Genomic DNA, 20,866 nt, shown 5'->3' with positions numbered 1-20,866 from the left:
TTTAGCCTTTATTTCATTTTTGATGTTCTGCTGGTTTTGGTGACTTGACCATACTGTGTTCTTGGGCAGTGCTTCATTTTGTTACTGTTTTCCCCCCAATTTCTTAAGTTAAATACCCGCTTAATTTATTTGCTCTTGCTTCTTAGTAGCTGCTGTAAAGGCTTTACAGTTTTCTTTTAATGATCGATTTGGCATATCCTAAATTGAAGTATTATTTGAAGGTATATGAAGGTATGTGTAGTACCTTTGAAGGTATATAATAAAGTTTGGCTTTAAGACCTGGGAAATACTCAGGTGAATGGTCTTTGTTTTTCTTTTTTGAAACAGGATAATTTTTACTTAGATTCTTGTCATTTAATTTATGCAGCTTAAAATATTTAATTATATTAGGCTGCCTTCTTTACTATATTTCAGTAGCATTGTACACAAAATTTTTAATTTCATACTTTTGCTGTTTATAAGAAATACTGAAATAAAGTAGATTAAATGAAAGGTGAATGCTTTTTCTAAAGCAGGGATTAGACCATGGGTGGGTTTCAGGAGGCCTGTGAATCTCCTGAAATAATGTCCAAAATTTTGTATGTGTTTTTTTCTGGAGGTGTTTCCATTAGTTTAGTTATATTTTCAAGTAAATCTCTTAACTTAGCAGTTGAAGGTCAGGATTGGAGAGATGGATGTTTGCACTTGACTTTGTTTGGGGTTCTTGTTCTTTCGTTAGAATCTGCCAGTGAATTTACTTTGACCAGACCAGGAAAAGGGCCATTATTATTTGATCAGGCTCCTTTCTTCTCATGTTATCCTTGCAACATACTCCCTATGGATTCCAGATTCCTCTCCTTGGCAGATGCCAACTACTGTGCAAGCTTACCACAGAGTTACTCATCTCAAACCTCCCCTGTGTGTGCCCCAAACCATCTAAAGAGACCTTCAAAATTTCACTTAGGAAGTAAGCATTGTGACATTTAGAAGCAAGATTTGACTGTGAAGTAATGTGTTGACTGTATTATATGATGCCTGACATTTCAGAAACTGTCTAAGTCCTAAAAACTTAATTTGAAATGAGATACATTGCTGTATTCTAAGAGCAGAGATAGGGAAACATTTGGAAACTGAAATATTATGGAATAGGCTTACTCTACAGTCTTCCTGTAGTGATATTTATTGCATACTTAATAAAACTGATGTAATGAAATTATAGCTATATAGTTGTTTTAAAAGTACTTTAGGGTCTTAGCTGTCATTATCTCATCTATTGATAAGCACGTTTTCTTTCTTTTCTTTAGGTATCCCAAAGGCATTCATGTTGAGACTTTAGAAACTGAAAAGGTAACCCCAAGGCTTATCCAGGGCCAACATTAAATGCACTGAACCAGTGCCATAGTAATCAAATACAAAGTGCAGTCAGATCAGGAAGTTGAAAATCAGAGTTGACTCCCATACGCATGAGCTGGGCGACATTGGACAAGTCATTTCCCCGCTGCCAGCCTCAGTTTCCTCATTTGTAAATCCACTCATGAGCATGGTGATGATGAGCTCTACTGTCTCACGGCTTTTTAAAAAGTAGTGGATGGAACTGAACTTTGTAAACTTGAGAGCATGCAAATGTTAGTACGTGTTCTCATCATCACAGAAAGCTGGTATGCATGGTACTCCTGGAGTAATTGCTTCTTGTTACATGGGCCACTAAAATTAGGTTTTAGAATCTGGGGCATAAGCATGCTGTCATCATGTATTCCCAGAGAGCAGTGATAGAACCGAAATGGGTAATGGTGGGCTGATGGTGGGTTCCTTTGACGGAACTATAGAATTTTAGAATTTATTTCATTTCTGTAACAGTTGATATCTGGCTGTCCTTTTTATAATGCAGAGTGAGAACTTTTCCTACCGTGTCTGATAAATGTTGTCCACGTTCCATTGCCAAGAATGTGTTGTCCAAAATGCCTGTTTAGTTTTTAAAGATGGAACTCCACCCTTTGCTTGGTTTTAAGTATGTATGGAATGTTATGATAGGAATAGTAGTAGTGGTGGTCAGACAGATGGAAATGGTGCGGAGACAAAAATATACATGTGAAATAAACTCAGTATTTAAAAAAAAAAAAAAAAGAATTTGGTTCTTGTTCTTAAGTGAGATGTATAATTAAGAGATTATGTATTAAATCTTGCTAGAAGATAAATCTCAAACTTTGACACAGGAGATTTTGTGGTGTTTGATTGATCCAGAATGCAGTGTGAGAAAGAAGATGCTAGTTACCCGACAAGTTACTGGAAAATCCAGGATTTTTCTCTTATGTTAATAAGATACAATACAGAAATTTTTTAAATTGAGGTAGGGTTGACTTACAGTATTAGTTTTAGGTATATAATATAATGATTTAAATTTATATGGGTTACATAGAATTTTTATTTTAAAACCAACTATTTTTAAATCCATGTTCAAGTACAACATCTTAGTGTCCATTATGGAGTGTCTTACTCTCACAGTCTCTTGATATTTATAATTGACTCTGTTGGGGTGAATTAATAAATCATAGGAAAATGTCATGGAAACATGGAGATGAGTTCTAGTTTGTAAAGCAACAACTCAACTTTGGTGGCATTTCAAGATACTTTGAATGTGTTTTTCCCCTGAAAGACTGTGCACTGATAAAAAATTATAACTTCTAATGGTGGCAGAACCTGAATTTCAAGAGGGTGAGGCGGGTCGGGTAGCTTCCAGAAAATTGAATATCTGCCTTATGTCTTTTAGAAAGAGCGATACATTGTTATCAGCAAAGTAGATGAAGAAGAACGCAGAAGAGAGCAGCAGAAACACGCTAAGGAACAGGTGACTGAACTACACTCATTTCCTTTGGGTGAGAAATGCCAAGAGAATTGTAGAGCTTTTGTTAGATTCAATTTAGTGAATCATTTTCTACCATAGAAGAGTTGAATTCATAGCAAAACCTGAAAGAGAATGAGGGTAGGTATTTAGATGTAGCCAGCAAAGTGAGGGTGGCATTGTGGTGGACTGTCTTCACCTCCGTGAAGCCATCTCAGAGCAAGAGTTAGTGGCTATCATTCAGACTTTGTGTCACTGAGCATCTCAGCCCATTAAGTGATCTCACCGTGGCTAAATTCAGGCCCGGTTAACTAGTTTTCCTAAAACAAAGTTGAGACGATATGGGCCTACAGATGCATGCTCATAGTTAACGTTGGAACCTCACTCTAGTTGTCCTCTGGAGAATGGTTTCGAGCAGGAAGACTAGTTAAGCTGAAGAGTAACCAGCTAAGAGACACCAGTGGCCTTAAACAGGAGAAAGTGAAGTGGAAGTGTTAAATGGTCTTTCATGTCCAACTCTTTGCGACCTGATGGACTGTAGCCCACCAGGTTCCTCTGTCCATGGAATTCTCCAGGCAAGAATACTGGAGTGGGTTGCCATGCCCTCCTCTAGAGGGGCTTAGCTTTGAGAACAGGTTTTTTTTTTTTTTTTCTTTTAAAAAAAATATTGTCTTAAAAAATTTAATTCTGGTAAAATATGTAACATGAAATTTACCATCTTTGCCATTTTGAAGTGTTCAGTTCTGTACTGTTAAGTACATTCACATTGTCCTACAACCATCACCACCATCCATCTCCAGACTATTTTTATCCTGCAAAATTGAAACGCTATACCCATTAACTAGTAACTTCCCACTCCTCCCATCCCCCAGCCTCTGGTACCCACCGGTCTACCTTCTGTCTGTGAATTTGACTCCTCTCAATGCCTCACATAAGTGGAATTGGATAGTATTTGTCTTTCTGTTACTGGCTTTGTTCATTTAGCGTAATGGCATTTTGGGTTCATCTTTATTGTAGCATGCATCACAATTTCCTTTCTTTTTGAAGTCTGAATAATATTCTATATACCACATTATGTTTGTCCATTTACCTGTTTATGGACTCTTGTGTTGCTTCTGTCTTTCGGTTCTTGTGACTAATGCTGCTCTGAACGTGGTTGTCAAGGACTCTCTTGAGTCCTTGCTTTCAATTCTTTGGGGCATATACCCAGGAGTGGAATTGCTGGATCATATGATAATTCTATTTTTAATTTTTTGAGGGACTACCATGCTATTTCCCACGTGACTGTACCACTTTTCATTCCCACCAACAAAGTACAAGTGTTCCAATTTCTCCACAAAACCACCAGTGCTTTTCAGACTCAAGAGTAGTTTAAGGAGGTAAACAATTTCAGTGAGGGTGAAGTGGGAGAGCAGGGGGCTTGCAGGTTCCTGGGAATTAAACTGGACCTAGTGAATTTTTTTTGTTTTAATTTAAATTTTTGACCATGCCACACAGCATGCAGGATCTTAGTTCCCTGACCAGGAGTAGAACCCATGCCCGTTGCAATGGAAGCACAGTCTTAACCCCTGGACCAGGGACATCCCAGGAGAAGAGTCATTAAGTAATTTAGCTGTGAAGAGATAAGGAGAAGGAGAATGGTTCTCTAGAGTTTAGAGTTAAGGAAGGGATTTCAAGATAGGAAAGAAATTGAGTCTGTTTAAGCACCGTCATGAAGAAGACAGGAGAGAAGAAGCTGAGTGGGAATGCGTCTCAGTGTGATGCTATAAAAATTTTGTAAAAATGCATTTGACCAGGAAAAAAGACAGCGGGGTGGTGGGGGGGGGCTTCCCTGGGGGCTCAGTTAGTAAAGAATCCTTCTGTAACGCAGGAGGATCCTTGGGTTGGGACAATCCCCTAGAGAAGAGAATGGCAACCCACTCCAGTATTCAGTATTCTTGCCTGGAGAATTCCATGGACAGAGGAGCCTGGTGGGCTACAGTTCATGGGGTCAAAAAGAGTCTGACACGACTGAGCAACTAAGCACTCACTCAGGAAAAAAAAAAAATCAGAGAATTCTTGATTAACAGATGGTCTGAGTGGTTCTCCTCAGAATGGAATGCAGTATTGATTTGGCCAGCAGGTGGCAGCTTTTAAAAGTCCCTGTTTATAAGACAACTTCTCGTTTAGTCCTTAAGTTGTATCAGACTCTGCAACCCTATGGACTGTAGCCTACCAGGTTCCTCTGTCCATGGGATTACCCAGGCAAGAATACTGGAATGGGTTGCCATTTCTTCCTCTAGGGGATCTTTCTGACCCAGGGATTGAACCCATGTCTCCTGCATTGGCAGATGGATTCTTTACTGCTGAGCCACCAGGAAGCCCCTCAAGGCAGCTTGAGGGATATGGAAATTTCAACAGTTGATTGGAAGTGATGGGTATACCCTAGCACTGTTATCTTAGTAACTAGTGAATAGTTTGCCACTTGCTCAGCCCTCTCTCTGAAACAGAAAAATGGTACATGCAGAAATCATTTCCAACACACTTGTTTGGGGGTGATGGACTCAAAGCAAACAAAAGTCATCTAACTGGATATAAAATTTCAGTCTCTGGTTTTTTTTTTTTTTTTTTTTGCTTAGATTCAATAAAGAACTCATTCAAATAAGGAACATATATATTTCAATAGTTGGTGTTTTGTTTTGTTTTTAAATTAGGAAGAACTGAATGATGCCGTGGGATTTTCTAGAGTCATTCATGCCATTGCTAATTCGGTAAGTGAAACACACTTTGTAATTAATTTCCTGGACATAACATTTACTGTGAAATGCCAAGTTATCATTGCAAATCCATCATCTGGTCACATTGATGTTAGAATGTTTTCCTGGTCTGGAGGGAGAAGTTAGAACTTCATAAAGATAGCTTGTTGTCATAATGTGCTCAGTGTGACATTGTAATTGCTGAATTACATCCAAACCATTTTTTCAGAAAGCATTTCTATTAAAATGCAGAAGAGGATTATACTGTGATGGCCTTATGTGGCTCCATGAAACTGATATTTATTATTCTCAAAACCAACAAGAAGCAGAATAGCAAACTAAAGAATATGAGGAGAAATAATCCAGTGTTTGAAACCTTGTATTCCTTCATTAAAAGAAATCTAGAGGATAAAAATAATTGTGTTGAATTCTTCCACTTAATTGAATCTTGTATCTTTGTTTTTAAAATAATCTTATTTATTTATTTATTTTGGCTGTGCTGGGTCTTTGTTGCCGTGAGGGCTTTTCTCTAGTTTCAGCGAATAGGGGCTACTCTCTAGTTGTGATGCGCGGGCGTCTCATTGCGGTGACTTCTCTTGTTGTGGAGCACAGGCTCCAGACCACGTGGGCCTCAGTAGACATGGCACATGGGCTCAGTAGTTGTGTCTCCTGGGCTCTAGAGCACAGGCTTGATGGTTGTGGCACACGGGCTTAGTTGCTCCCCAGCATGTGGGATCTTCCCGGGCCAGGGATTGAACCTGTGTCTCCTGTATTGGCAGGCAGATTCTTTACCACTACCCCAGAGAAGCCCTGAATTAATTATATCTTGATAACATTTGATGCATTTAAAAAATGTGTCAACTGTTTATGTAAATGTGCTGGAGGATTCTGTGATAGATATAGTAGATATTTTCCCTTGTTTCTTACATCCTTTAAGAAAAGAAGCACACCCATCTTGCAGAGAGAAACTGGGTCTTGCTGCTGGTTGTTCTGTTGAGTTACCCATCCAAGTCACACTGCTTGCCTGATGCTAAACTTCCTGGAGTCCGAGACTTCCTTGTCCTTGAGTAGCTGGCCTAGGGAGAAGGATTTGTCTCCCTGGAGGAGTCATCTTGTCCCTTAAATGCTGAGCCCTGCATCGGGGAAGCTTGAGGGCAGTGCTTCAGGAGTCCGTGGTTGTCTCAACAGTAGGTGCAGCCTTGTCACACAGGAGCACTTTTGGGGAGGCAGCCACTGGCCCTGGGAAGGGGTAAACAGAACTTAGACCTTGAGAGAGAGAAGGGCTGGCTCCTCAGGAGCTCTTTCAAGTAAATGATATTACTGGAACAGAATAGAACCAGGGATGAGCCTGGAGAAAAACAAAGGTGTGGGTCTCTTGAGAAGTAGCCAAAAAGCTAGTTTAGAACTCAACATTTCAAAAAACTAAGATCATGGCATCTGGTCCCATCACTTCATGGCAAATAGATGGGGAAACAATGGAAACAATGACAGACTTTTTCTTGGGCTCCAAAATCACTACAGGTGGTGACTGCAGCCATGAAATTAAAAGACACTTGCTCCTTGAAAGAAATGCTGTGACAAACCTAGATAGCGTATTAAAAAGCAGAGACATCACTTTGCCAACAAAGATCCATATAGTCAAAGTTACGGTTTTTCTAGTAGTCATGTATGGATGTGAGAGTTGGACCGTAAAAAACGCTGAGCACTGAAGAATTGATGCTTTTGAACTGTGGTGTTGGAGAGAAGACTCTTGTGAGTGCCTTGGACTGCAAGGAGATCAAAGCAATCAGTCCTGAATATTCAGGGTCTGAAAAGACCCTGATGCTGGGAAAGATTTAAGGCAGAAGGAGAAGAGGGTGACAGAGGATGAGATGGTCAGATGGCATCACTGATTCAATGGACATTAACTTGGGTAAACTCCACAAGATGGTGGGGGACAGGGAAGCCTGATGTGCTGCAGTCCAAAGAGTCAGGATATGACTGATCAACAGCAACAAGATTGTGTGTATCCAGAGAAGCAGAGAGGGCTTCCCTGGTGGCTCAGTGGTGAAGAATCTGCCTGTAATGCAAAAGTCTTGGGTTTGATCCCTGGATTAGAAAGATCTCTTGGAGAAGGGAATGGCAACCCACTCCAGTATTCTTGCCTGGTATATTCCATGGACAGAGGAGCCTGGTGGGCTACAGTCTATGAGGCCACAAAGAGTTGGACATGACCGAGAGGCACACACACCCACACAGAAGTAGAGGGGAGTTTCTGGTTGTGTTTGCTTACATTATACACACTTAACCAGCCGTTTTCAGAGCAGTGGTGGATTGACTGAAGCTGTCCCTGAAACAGATGTGGGGCAGCAGTTGGCTTTGAGCTCCCATAACCAGCATGATGGTTTAGGGGGCTTTTCCAAGATGGGGGCATTTGTTTGCCTTGTACAAACAATTCAGATCCTTGAGCCAGCTGTGCCTCTATTTTTCCTCTCTGTGGTCCCTCTTCTGCAGAGTGATTCATGGCAAGTTGTGGACCATTCGTAGTGCGTGTCACAGAGCATACCGTGATAAAAATTTAGCCCTGTTTATTAGTGATCCAGACATTTAAAATTTAAGTCACATACTTTACAACTACTAACATAGTTGAGCTCTGTATAGCCAGTGAACAAGTAAACACTCTGTATTAGACCAGATTCTTTCCCCGTCATTCTTAGTAAGGAATCTGTTTTCTCTAGTTTTAAAAAAAATTCGTATTAATTTTTCACCCACAGAAAAACTGGTAGAGGATTTCTATACGCCCGTCACCTGGCGACACCTGATGTTACTGTCTTGTATAACCACACAGTTGCAAAACCATGAAATTAGCCTTGGTACAATATTATGAGCTAACTTGAATTTAACCTGTTTTTCCTCTAAGTCCTTTTTCTATTGATGGTTCTATCTAGGATCCCACATTGAGTTTACTTGTTATTTCTCCTTACTCTTCTGCAGTCTGTAGTTTACTTTGTCTTTTATAACCTTGATGTTTTTAAAGAGTATTGATTGATTGTAATTGTGTCAGGTGTCCCTTGGTTTGGATTTGTTTGATCTTTTCTCACGTAGGATTGAAGACACAGTTTTGGCAGGCAGACCACAGAAATGATGGTTCATGACGTTGACCCCCATCACTCAGTTCAGGTGGTGTCTGCTGGGTCTATGCACTGTAGAGTTACTGTTTTCCCTTTTGTAGTTAATAAATATATTGGGGGCGATATTTTGAGATGCTGAAAACCCTGTTTTTTCTTGAGCTTTTGCCAGTGACAGCATCTGTCGGTGGATCTTGCCTGCAGCCGTCATTACTGTGGTATTCTAGTGGCGAGTTTGTGTTTCCCTCTTTCTCCATTTGTTTCTGGAAATCTTCTAGAAGAGCCGCCCCTGCTCCCCTTCTGTTAATCCTTTTTTTTTTTTTTTTTTGGACTCAGAGAAACTTATTTCATTCTACATATCTTTAAACAATTTGTTTATTTGGCTGCAGCAGGTCTTAGTTGCAGCGTGCAGGCTCTCTAGTTGTGGCACACAGGCTTAGTAGTTGGGGCTTGCGGGATGAGTTGCTCCAAGGCATGTAGGATCTTAGTTCCCTGATTAGAGATCGAACTGACATCCCCTGCAGTAGAAGGTGGATCCTTAACCACTTGACCACCAGGGAAGTCCCCATTGTATAGATTTATCTCTTAATTTAAAAACATTATTTATTTATTTATTTGTTTCTGGCTGTGCTGTCTTCATTGCCGCCTGTGGGCTTTAGTTGCAGTGGAGCAGGGGCTACTTTTCTCTGGTTGCGGTGCACGGCTTCCCGGTGCAGTGGCTTCTCTTGTTGTGGAGCATGGGCCCTAGAGATGCAGGCTTCTGACGCTGTGGCACACGGGGTAGCTGCCCCATAGCCTGTGGGGTCTTCCTGGACCAGCGATCGAACCGTGTCCCCTGCATTGACAGGTGGATTCCTAAGCCCTGGACCATGAGGGAGGTCCCTCTACAGATTTTAATCTAGTGTTCTTATCATTTATTTTGTTGCTCGGATGGTACCACATGGGCCATTGGTGCTTCTTCAGGCTGGCTCGCCTGTAACAAGCCCCTTCCTTTTCTGAGCACCTCCTTACTTTCTGACGTCACAAGATATTCCACACTCATCTTGTATCTTCCTTTCCTCAGCTCTAGAATCAATGACTTCTCCAAGGAGCCCGGGTTCCTTTTAGAAACCAAGTTCTGGTGCTGGGCTGCTGTGGTGTTACTACTACTAGTTCCCCTCCCTGCACAGAGCTGAGAATGATACATGTGTGTGGCCACACATGTTTACACACGTTGATATTTCCGTGTCTGACTTACATGCATATTTTAAAAAATGAATTTATACTGATACACGACAGATTCTAGTCCAGTACCACAGGGTTTACTTTTAACCTACTCTCTCTTCTTTGTAACTTTTTTCCCTCCAACACTGGGAATTGCAGTTCTTGTTATCTGCTGTGTTGATGTTACTTCTGTTCTTCCCAGCCACCTTCAGTATGGTCGAGGGCTTCATTTATAATACAGTTAGGTTTATCTTTTAGGGCTTCCATTTTGGGTTTCTTCCTTCTCTGTGGTTTCGATCAATACTTGGTATCTTAGCACTGTGTAGATATTCAGAATGAGAGGATAGCTCATCTGTTGGATTTGGGAGATTTTGTATAGAATTATTTATTTCAGAGGATTATGCTTACCTTTGTGAGTCAAGGAGTATTGCTCTGAAGGTCCACTGGGACATAGAGAAAAGCTCCAGATGCTTTATGTTAAAAATGCTGTCACCTGGCTAGCTAAATCTAAATTGATGTTCCATTTTTGCAGTTTAATTTTTATCAAAATGGACTAATTTATTGCACATATATTGTACCTCGTTGGTTGAAGAGCAGTGAATTTCATTGGAAACAATATTTCGAAACAAGCCCTGTGGAATTTGGCATACATGATGAAGGAAATGGAAACATTCTATTTAATAAAGTTACTTATTTTTTACCTTCTAGCATTGTTATAAGTGTGTCTTTTGAAAATAAGTGAGTTGTTTTGAAGAATACATTTCTGAAATAGATATTTGGAGTTTGTTCACAAATTATTTGACAGTTCAAGGTATCTAGCATTTTCAGTTACATTTTTGAGCTCTTTAATAAAAATTTTGCTACTTCTGATTCTTGTGTTAGTAAAAATTTTACTACTTCTGATTCTTTTGGGTAGAAAATGAATAAAATCAGAGAAAAAGATCAATGAAATCAAAGTCATTTGGAGCTTTTACTTTGCATTCTGGATTTTACACCAGAAGAGGAATGAAGCCAGCCCAAATTTCTTTATTTGCATATCTTTATACATTTTTTTTCCCCTTAGTGTCAAAAAGTAAGTTTAGTACAAAATCCTCATGGAACCAAGCCATACATTTCAAGATACTTAGCATTTTCTGTTTTTTTGAGCTCTTCAATAAAAAGCCCTGATAAAATTTTGCACCAAGGAGTCTTTCCTAACCTTGACTTTTTTCAGGGGAAGCTTGTCATTGGACACAACATGCTCTTGGATGTCATGCACACGTTCATCAGTTCTACTGCCCTCTGCCCGTGGTGAGTGACCTGTCAGCCTGTGTTAAAAATTCTCATCTTCAATACTGAGAAAGTGTTCTTTGTGGGGTGCCGTTCCCTTGTCTGCACCTGTCCCCGAGGGACAGTCTCCTGCACTTGGTTGAATGTTTTTGAAGAGATTTTAAAGGATCTTCGGACATCTGCCATTGCTGGAGCGAGGTTAAACATTTGTTTCGTCTTGATGCTGGAGGTTTGTTTGCTCAGTTAGTGCTGAGCAGGGGTTGCTGAGCCGCAGATGTGGTCTCCGGGTTTGATACTGCTAACGTGAGCCACAGCAGGGCGCTGAAGCAGGGGTGGCTGGGGTAGGGGTGGGGGGCGGGGGTGGGTGGTGGTGCTAGAGGTCTGTAGACTGGGTCAGGTTGTGTAAAAGTCTTGGTTGCTTCTTGCAAGGTAACCCTTAGATTCTCTGTGGACCGTGGTGTTTTGGGACTCTTGGAGCCGTGCGGTCTCAGGGCATCAAAGCACAGAGTCCGGGAGAAGGGCTTCTCTCTGTCTCCTCCTCTTCGCTCCCTGACTGCCTAGGGCCTCATCTTACTGCTGCTCATCACTGCAGTGCCTTGCCTTCATTTACTCCCCCTGTTTTCTGTCCTTCAGTGACCTCACCCGCCTTCTAGAACTTCAGTTGGAGACACCGACATCTTCCTCTCCAGCTGGCATCTCTCCTCAGATCCGGTCACAGTTTACGCTGACCCCGCACGTCTCTACCTGGGTAGCTTTCAGAATGAGTGGGGTTTAAAATTCATGTGTCGCAAACAGGGTGTGCAACTTAACGTAACCTTTCTCTCCTTCTGTCTCCAAACCCGTTCTTCCTCCTGATTGCTTTACTGTAAATGATACCCAGTCACCAACATGGTTTTTAACATCCATTTTGGCTCTTCCTCTGTCCCCCAGATCTGGCCAGTTAGAAAATCCTGGCAGTTTTGTCTCCAGGCTGTCTCTCACATCTGGATTCTTTCCATTTCAAGTAGCAAGTAGCCTTATTCCTCATCTGAAGATGGCAAACTCCAGGCAGGATTCCCTGCCTCACTTTAACCTTCAGCCCATCCTTTAAACAGAGGTTGGCAAACTTTTTCTATAAAGGGTCAGATAGTCAAATATTTGGGGCTTTCCGGGCTGCCTAGTCTTTGTCAGGACTCTTAAGATGGTCATTGTCACCTGAAAACTGCTGTAGAATGCAGTGTGTCAACAAATGGGTATGACTTTGTCCCAGAAAAATTTTATTTAAAAATAGGTGATAGGCCAGATTTGGCCTGCAGACCGTGGTTTCCAGCCTCTGCTTTAAACTATCATACCGCCAGATTTTTTTTTTAATTGGAAGATAATTGCTTTTCAATATTGTGTTGGTTTCTGCCATACAACTCGAATCAGCTATAATTATATATATATCCCCTCCCTCTTGAGCTCTCTTCCCTCCCCCGACCCTATCCCTCTAGGTCATCACAGAGCACCAGGCTGGGCTCCCTGTGTTACACAGCAGCTTCCCACTAGCTAGCTGTTTTGCGCATGGTGGTGTATATATGTCAGCGCTACCCAATTCATCCTACCCTCTGCTTCCCCCGCCCTGTCCGCAAGTCCATTCTCTACTGCTGTGTCTGCGTATACCACCAGATTCACCTTTTATGGCTTCTGGATTGGATGATACCTACTTTAGAGTTCAGTGTCGTTTATACATCTGCAAAGCCTCAGTTACTTCACGTTTCTCACAATGCGTCGTTCCTTCAGCATCTTGATTACTTTTCTTTGGAAAATTCCAACACTGAGTACCGCAGGTCTATTGGGAAGCCTGTTCCTATTTCTGCAGCCTTAAGATTGTCGTTGCTTTTCATAAAAACTGCATCACCCTCAGGGACTCAAAGGCATCATAGTTGTGAGCCTCAAAACAAACATGATGGGTGTGAATTTGCATTGTGTAAATCTAAAGGGCTAATGTTAATTTCAGAGCTGTCACTCCTTATTGACTGAATAGTAGTAGCCTTTCTCACGGCTTTTTGACCTTCAGAGCAGTGAAGTTATCTGTAAGGAAAGTGTATTTAATGCTGTGTTTATAGGTGTTTCAGACACCAAACAGAGCTTGGCTTGTAACAGGCATTAAGTACTGATTTAACAAATGAGTGTCTTCCAACTGTGTCAGCTTTGTAATCTCCTGATGTATGGCTCTGTCCACATCACTGACCCTGAGTTAAATTCTGAGTTAATCCCATGTTCTTTGTTTTTCTATACAGTTGATTCTTTTTAGCCTGGCATTATCAAGCCTTCTGTGATCTGGCCCAACCTTCTTGTGTAGTCTGGACCCGTTTTTGTCCTTCCTCCCAGCCAGACTGGCTCATTTTTCAACCCCCAGAAAACGTGTGCTTTTGCATGTCTGTAATTTTTGGTATATGAAATCCTTCAACTTGAATTTCCTCTGGCTTTTCTCAGTGTTTGCTATTTACGGCTTTACCCATCTTACCCAGGTCCAGTGTGTGCCTCTTTGGGTGTACACCTTTTCCCTGCTTGCTGCCTTGCCCAAGAGTGATCTTTCCTTTCTCTGAACTGCCAGAGAACCGTGTACCTCTTCTGTTGCATAAATGTTGCCTTTACATCTTATTCCACTTTTCTCTCTAAGTGATTCCCTCCTTGGACAGGGAGTGTGACCTTTTTATTATCTGTGTCTAAATGCCTAGCATAGCCTTTGTATGTAAGGACTAAATAAATGTTATCTTGCATGTAGCTAGTTTTCAATCAAATTCTACTGGAAAGAGAATATGACTTATTGCAAAGTAGAAGGTGGGTTAGGGTAAGTGGTTTTTTTTTTTTTTTTTTTTTTTTTAAATCATCTGGTTACATGCTTTATTTTTTTATTTTTTTTAATTTTTTTATTAGTTGGAGGCTAATTACTTCACAACATTTCAGTGGGTTTTGTCATACATTGATATGAATCAGCCATAGATTTACACTTATTCCCCATCCCGATCCCCCCTCCCACCTCCCTCTTCACCCGACTCCTCTGGGTCTTCCCAGTGCACCAGGCCCGAGCACTTGTCTCATGCATCCCACCTGGGCTGGTGATCTGTTTCACCATAGATAGTATACATGCTGTTCTTTTGAAACATCCCACCCTCACATTCTCCCACAGAGTTCAAAAGTCTGTTCTGTATTTCTGTGTCTCTTTTTCTGTTTTGCATATAGGGTTATCGTTACCATCTTTCTAAATTCCATATATATGTGTTAGTATGCTGTAATGTTCTTTATCTTTCTGGCTTACTTCACTCTGTATAATGGGCTCCAGTTTCATCCATCTCATTAGGACTGATTCAAATGAATTCTTTTTGACAGCTGAGTAATATTCCATGGTGTATATGTACCACAGCTTCCTTATCCATTCATCTGCTGATGGGCATCTAGGTTGCTTCCATGTCCTGGCTATTATAAACAGTGCTGCAATGAACATTGGGGTGCACGTGTCTCTTTCAGATCTGGTTTCCTCAGTGTGTATGCCCAAAAGTGGGATTGCTGGGTCATATGGCAGTTCTATTTCCAGTTTTTTAAGGAATCTCCACACTGTTTTCCATAGTGGCTGTACTAGTTTGCATTCCCACCAACAGTGTAAGAGGGTTCCCTTTTCTCCACACCCTCTCCAGCATTTATTGCTTGTAGTCTTTTGGATAGCAGCCATCCTGACTGGCGTGTAATGGTACCTCATTGTGGTTTTGATTTGCATTTCTCTAATAATGAGTGATGTTGAGCACCTTTTCATGTGTTTGTTAGCCATCTGTATGTCTTCTTTGGAGAAATGTCTGTTTAGTTCTTTGGCCCATTTTTTGATTGGGTCATTTATTTTTCTGGAATTGAGCTTCAGGAGTTGCTTGTATATTTTTGAGATTAATCCTTTGTCTGTTTCTTCATTTGCTATTATTTTCTCCCAATCTGACGGCTGTCTTTTCACCTTACTTATAGTTTCCTTTGTAGTGCAAAAGCTTTTAAGTTTCATTAGATCCCATTGGTTTAGTTTTGCTTTTATTTCCAATATTCTGGGAGGTGGGTCATAGAGGATCTTGCTGTGATTTATGTTGGAGAGTGTTTTGCCTATGTTCTCCTCTAGGAGTTTTATAGTTTCTGGTCTTACATTTAGATCTTTAATCCATTTTGAGTTTATTTTTGTGTATGGTGTTAGAAAGTGTTCTAGTTTCATTCTTTTACAAGTGGTTGACCAGTTTTCCCAGCACCACTTGTTAAAGAGGTTGTCTTTTTTCCATTGTATATCCTTGCCTCCTTTGTCAAAGATAAGGTGTCCATAGGTTCGTGGATTTATCTCTGGGCTTTCTATTCTGTTCCATTGATCTATATTTCTGTCTTTGTGCCAGTACCATACTGTCTTGATGACTGTGGCTTTGTAGTAGAGTCTGAAGTCAGGCAGGTTGATTCCTCCAGTTCCATTCTTCTTTCTCAAGATTACTTTGGCTATTCGAGGTTTTTTGTATTTCCATACAAATTGTGAAATTCTTTGGTCTAGTTCTGTGACAAATACCGTTGGTAGCTTGATAGGGATTGCATTGAATCTATAGATTGCTTTGGGTAGAATAGCCATTTTGACAATATTGATTCTTCCAATCCATGAACACGGTATGTTTCTCCATCTGTTTGTGTCCTCTTTGATCTCTTTCATCAGTGTTTTATAGTTTTCTATGTATAGGTCTTTTGTTTCTTTAGGTAGATATACTCCTAAGTATTTTATTCTTTTTGTTGCAATGGTGAATGGTATTGTTTCCTTAATTTCTCTTTCTGTTTTTTCATTGTTAGTATATAGGAATGCAAGGGATTTCTGTGTGTTAATTTTATATCCTGCAACTTTACTATATTCATTGATTAGTTCTAGTAATTTTCTGGTAGAGTCTTTAGGGTTTTCTATGTAGAGGATCATGTCATCTGCAAACAGTGAGAGTTTCACTTCTTCTTTTCCTATCTGGATTCCTTTTACTTCTTTTTCTGCTCTGATTGCTGTGGCCAGAACTTCCAACACTATGTTGAACAGTAGTGGTGACAGTGGGCACCCTTGTCTTGTTCCTGATTTCAGGGGGAATGCTTTCAATTTTTCACCATTGAGGGTGATGCTTGCTGTGGGTTTGTCATATATGGCTTTTATAATGTTGAGGTATGTTCCTTCTATTCCTGCTTTTTGGAGAGTTTTAATCATAAATGAGTGTTGAATTTTGTCAAAGGCTTTCTCTGCATCTATTGAGATAATCATATGGTTTTTATCTTTCAATTTGTTAATGTGGTGTATTACGTTGATTGATTTGCGGATATTGAAGAATCCTTGCATTCCTGGGATAAAGCCCACTTGGTCGTGGTGTATGATTTTTTTAATATGTTGTTGGATTCTGTTTGCTAGAATTTTGTTAAGGATTTTTGCATCTATGTTCATCAGTGATATTGGCCTGTAGTTTTCTTTTTTTGTGGCATCTTTGTCTGGTTTTGGAATTAGGGTGATGGTGGCCTCATAGAATGAGTTTGGAAGTTTACCTTCTTCTGCAATTTTCTGGAAGAGTTTGAGTAAGGTAGGTGTTAGCTCTTCTCTAAATTTTTGGTAGAATTCAGCTGTGAAGCCATCTGGTCCTGGGCTTTTGTTTGCTGGAAGATTTTTGATTACACTTTCGATTTCCTTGCCTGTGATGGGTCTGTTAAGATCTTCTATTTCTTCCTGGTTCAGTTTTGGAAAGTTATACTTTTCTAAGAATTTGTCCATTTCATCCAAGTTGTCCATTTTATTGGCATAGAGCTGCTGGTAGTAGTCTCTTATGATCCTTTGTATTTCAGTGTTGTCTGTTGTGATCTCTCCATTTTCATTTCTAATTTTGTTAATTTGGTTCTTCTCTCTTTGCTTCTTAATGAGTCTTGCTAATGGTTTGTCAATTTTGTTTATTTTTTCAAAAAACCAGCTTTTAGCTTTGTTGATTTTTGCTATGGTCTCTTTAGTTTCTTTTGCATTTATTTCTGCCCTGATTTTTAAGATTTCTTTCCTTCTGCTAACCCTGGGGTTCTTCATTTCTTCCTTCTCTAATTGCTTTAGGTGTAGAGTTAGGTTATTTATTTGGCTTTTTTCTTGTTTCTTGATGTAAGCCTGTAATGCTATGAACTTTCCCCTTAGCACTGCTTTTACAGTGTCCCATAGGTTTTGGGTTGTTGTGTTTTCATTTTCATTCATTTCTATACATATTTTGATTTCTTTTTTGATTTCTTCTATGATTTGTTGGTTATTCAGAAGTGTGTTATTTAGCCTCCATGTGTTTGAATTTTTAACAATTTTTTTCCTGTAATTGAGATCTAATCTTACTGCACTGTGGTCAGAAAAGATGACTGGAATGATTTCAATTTTTTTGAATTTTCCAAGACCAGATTTATGGCCCAGGATGTGATCTATTCTGGAGAAGGTTCCGTGTGCACTTGAGAAAAAGGTGAAGTTGATTGTTTTGGGGTGAAATGTCCTATAGATATCAATTAGGTCTAGCTGGTCCATTGTGTCATTTAAAGTTTGTGTTTCCTTGTTAATTTTCTGTGTAGTTGATCTATCCATAGTTGTGAGTGGGGTATTAAAGTCTCCCACTATTATTGTGTTACTATTAATTTCCTCTTTCATACTCGTTAGTGTTTGCCGTACATATTGCGGTGCTCCTATGTTGGGTGCATATATATTTATAATTGTTATATCTTCTTCTTGGATTGATCCTTTGATCATTATGTAGTGTCCTTCTTTGTCTCTTTTCACAGCTTTTATTTGAAAGTCTATTTTATCTGATATGAGTATTGCGACTCCTGCTTTCTTTTGGTCTCCGTTTGCATGAAATATTTTTTTCCAGCCCTTCACTTTCAGTCTGTATGTGTCTCTTGTTTTGAGGTGGGTCTCTTGTAGACAGCATATATAGGGGTCTTGTTTTTGTATCCATTCAGCCAATCTTTGTCTTTTGGTTGGGGCATTCAACCCATTTACATTTAAGGTAATTATTGATAGGTGTGGTCCCGTTGCCATTTACTTTGTTGTTTTGGGTTCACGTTTATACAACCTTTCTGCATTTCCTGTCTAGAGAAGATCCTTTAGCATTTGTTGAAGAGCTGGTTTGGTAGTGCTGAATTCTCTCAGCTTTTGCTTATCTGTAAAGCTTTTGAGTTCTCCTTCATATCTGAATGAGATCCTTGCTGGATACAGTAATCTAGGTTGTAGGTTATTCTCTTTCATTACTTTCAGGACGTCCTGCCATTCCCTTCTGGCCTGGAGGGTTTCTATTGATAGATCAGCTGTTATCCTTATGGGAATCCCTTTGTGTGTTATTTGTTGTTTTTCCCTTGCTGCTTTTAATATTTGTTCTTTGTGTTTGATCTTTGTTAGTTTGATTAATATGTGTCTTGGGGTGTTTCGCCTTGGGTTTATCCTGTTTGGAACTCTCTGGGTTTCTTGGACTTGGGTGGCTATTTCCTTCCCCATTTTAGGGAAGTTTTCAGCTATTATCTCCTCGAGTATTTTCTCATGGCCTTTCTTTTTGTCTTCTTCTTCTGGAACTCCTATGATTCGAATGTTGGGGCGTTTCACATTGTCCCAGAGGTCCCTGAGGTTGTCCTCATTTCTTTTGATCCTTTTTTCTTTTTTCCTCTCTGCTTCATTTATTTCCACCATTTTATCTTCTATCTCACTTATCCTATCTTCTGCCTCCGTTATTCTACTCTTGGTTCCCTCCAAAGTGTTTTTGATCTCATTCATTGCATTATTCATTTTTAATTGACTCTTTTTTATTTCTTCTAGGTCTTTATTAAACAATTGTTGTATCTTTTCAATCTTTGTTTCCAAGCTATTTATCTGTAACTCCATTTTGTTTTCAAGATTTTGGATCATTTTTATTATCATTATTCTAAATTCTTTTTCAGGTAGATTCCCTATCTCCTCCTCTTTTGTTTGACTTGGTGGGCATTTTTCTTGTTCCTTTACCTGTTGGGTATTTCTTTGCCTTTTCATCTTGTTTAGATTGCTGTGTCTGGAGTGGACTTTCTGTATTCTGGAGGTCTGTGGTTCCTTTTTATTGTGGAGGATTTACCCAGTGGGTGGGGTTGGACGTTTGGCTTGTCAAGGTTTCCTGGTTAGGGAAGGTTGCGTCAGTGTACTGGTGCGTGGAACTTGATTTCTTCTCTTTGGAGAGCAATGGAGTGCCCAGTAATGAGTTTTGAGTTGGGTCTATGTGTTAGGTGTGACCTTGGGTAGCCTGTATGTTGACATTCAGGGCTATGTTCCTGTGTTGCTGGAGAATTTGCGTGGTATGTCTTGCTCTAAAACTTATTGGCTCTTGGGTGGTGGTTGGTTTCAGTGTAGGTATGGAGGCTTTTGGACGGTCACTTATCACTTCAAGTTCCATGTAGTCAGGAGTTTTCTGGTGTTCTCAGGTTTTGGGCTTAAGTTTCCTGCCTCTGGATTTCAGTTTTATTCTTCCTGTAGTCTCAGGACTTCTCCAACTATACAGCTCTGATAATTAAACTTCTAGGTTAATGGCGAAAAGATTCTCCCCCGTTAGGGACACCCAGAGAGGTTCACAGAGTTACATGAACAGGAGAAAAGGGAGGAGGGAGATAGAGATGAGTAGGAGGAGAAAAAGGGGGACTCAAGAGGAGAGAGACAGATCTACGCAGCTGTCTGTTCCCAGAGTGTTCTCGTATCTCAGACACCTACAAGGATTCACAGAATTGGATGGGGAAGAGAAGGGGAAAAGAGGAAATAGAGGTGTTCTGAGGTAGAAAACAGAGAGTCAAGATTGGGAGGGAATAATCTTCGGTTTTAAGATAGGGCTTCTCTTTTTTTTTTTTTTTGTAAGGTTATAGTGTAGTGAAGATGAAAATGAAGAGTAGTAGAGGAGTACTAGAGGACTTTAAAAGAAATAAGAGAAAAAGAAAAATAGAAAATAGAAGAGAAAAAGGAAAGAAAAAAAAAGAAGAAAAAGGAGAAGAAAAAAAAAGAAAAAGAAAAAAAAAAAAAAAAGAAAGAAAAAAAAAATTTTTTTTTCCCCTAATAAAAAAAATCGTAAAAATCTATGAAAATGAAAGTTAAGGAGTAATGGGGGAGTAATAGGGAATTTTAAAGGAAAATAAAAGAGAAAAAATAAAAAAGAAAAATATAAAAAGAAAAAAAAATTTTTTTTTTTTTCCTTACTTAGAAAAAACAGAAAAATAAAAAAAAAAAGTAAAAATATGTCTAGGAATTTCTCTGGAGCTGTTGCGGTCAGTGTGGGTTCGGCTCAGTTTCAGATAGCTCCTCGTTCCAGCTTGCACTTCTCGATATCTACAGGGCCCTTCCGGTGAAGTCGGTGTTTTCTTCAGGGATTTTAATCTGTTGCACCAGTCCCTTCTGAAGCGGTTCCCTTTGTTTATTTGGCTTCTGTTTGCCGGTCTCTTCAGAGGCTCATTTCCGCCCTGACACAGGCGGCCGGAGGCGGACTCTTATTCAGGTAGCTAGTTCCGTTGCGCTGCTGGGAGGGGCTGACGCTGCGGGGCGGGGCTGGCGCTGCGGGGCGGGGCTGATGCTGCGGGGAGGGGCTGGCCCTGCGGGGGCGGGGCTGACGCTGCGGGGAGGGGCTGGCCCTGCGGGGGCGGGGCTGACGCTGCGGGGAGGGGCTGGCCCTGCGGGGGCGGGCTGGCGCTGCCGGAAGGGGCTGACGCTGCTTTCTCCGTCTGCGCTGCTC

At 40.4% G+C, this 20,866-nt stretch overlaps 1 pseudogene; it reads left to right on the top strand.

Annotated features, from left to right (window-relative positions):
* LOC122684184 overlaps positions 1-20,866 on the top strand; it is a 193,482-nt pseudogene that overhangs the window by 21,722 nt on the left and 150,894 nt on the right.

Source organism: Cervus elaphus, chromosome 26 (genome assembly GCF_910594005.1).
Source record: "Cervus elaphus chromosome 26, mCerEla1.1, whole genome shotgun sequence".
NCBI classification, from domain to species: Eukaryota; Metazoa; Chordata; class Mammalia; order Artiodactyla; family Cervidae; genus Cervus; species Cervus elaphus.
The sequence above is the reverse complement of the archived record's forward strand: the minus strand, read 5'-3'. Positions and strand labels throughout refer to the sequence as shown.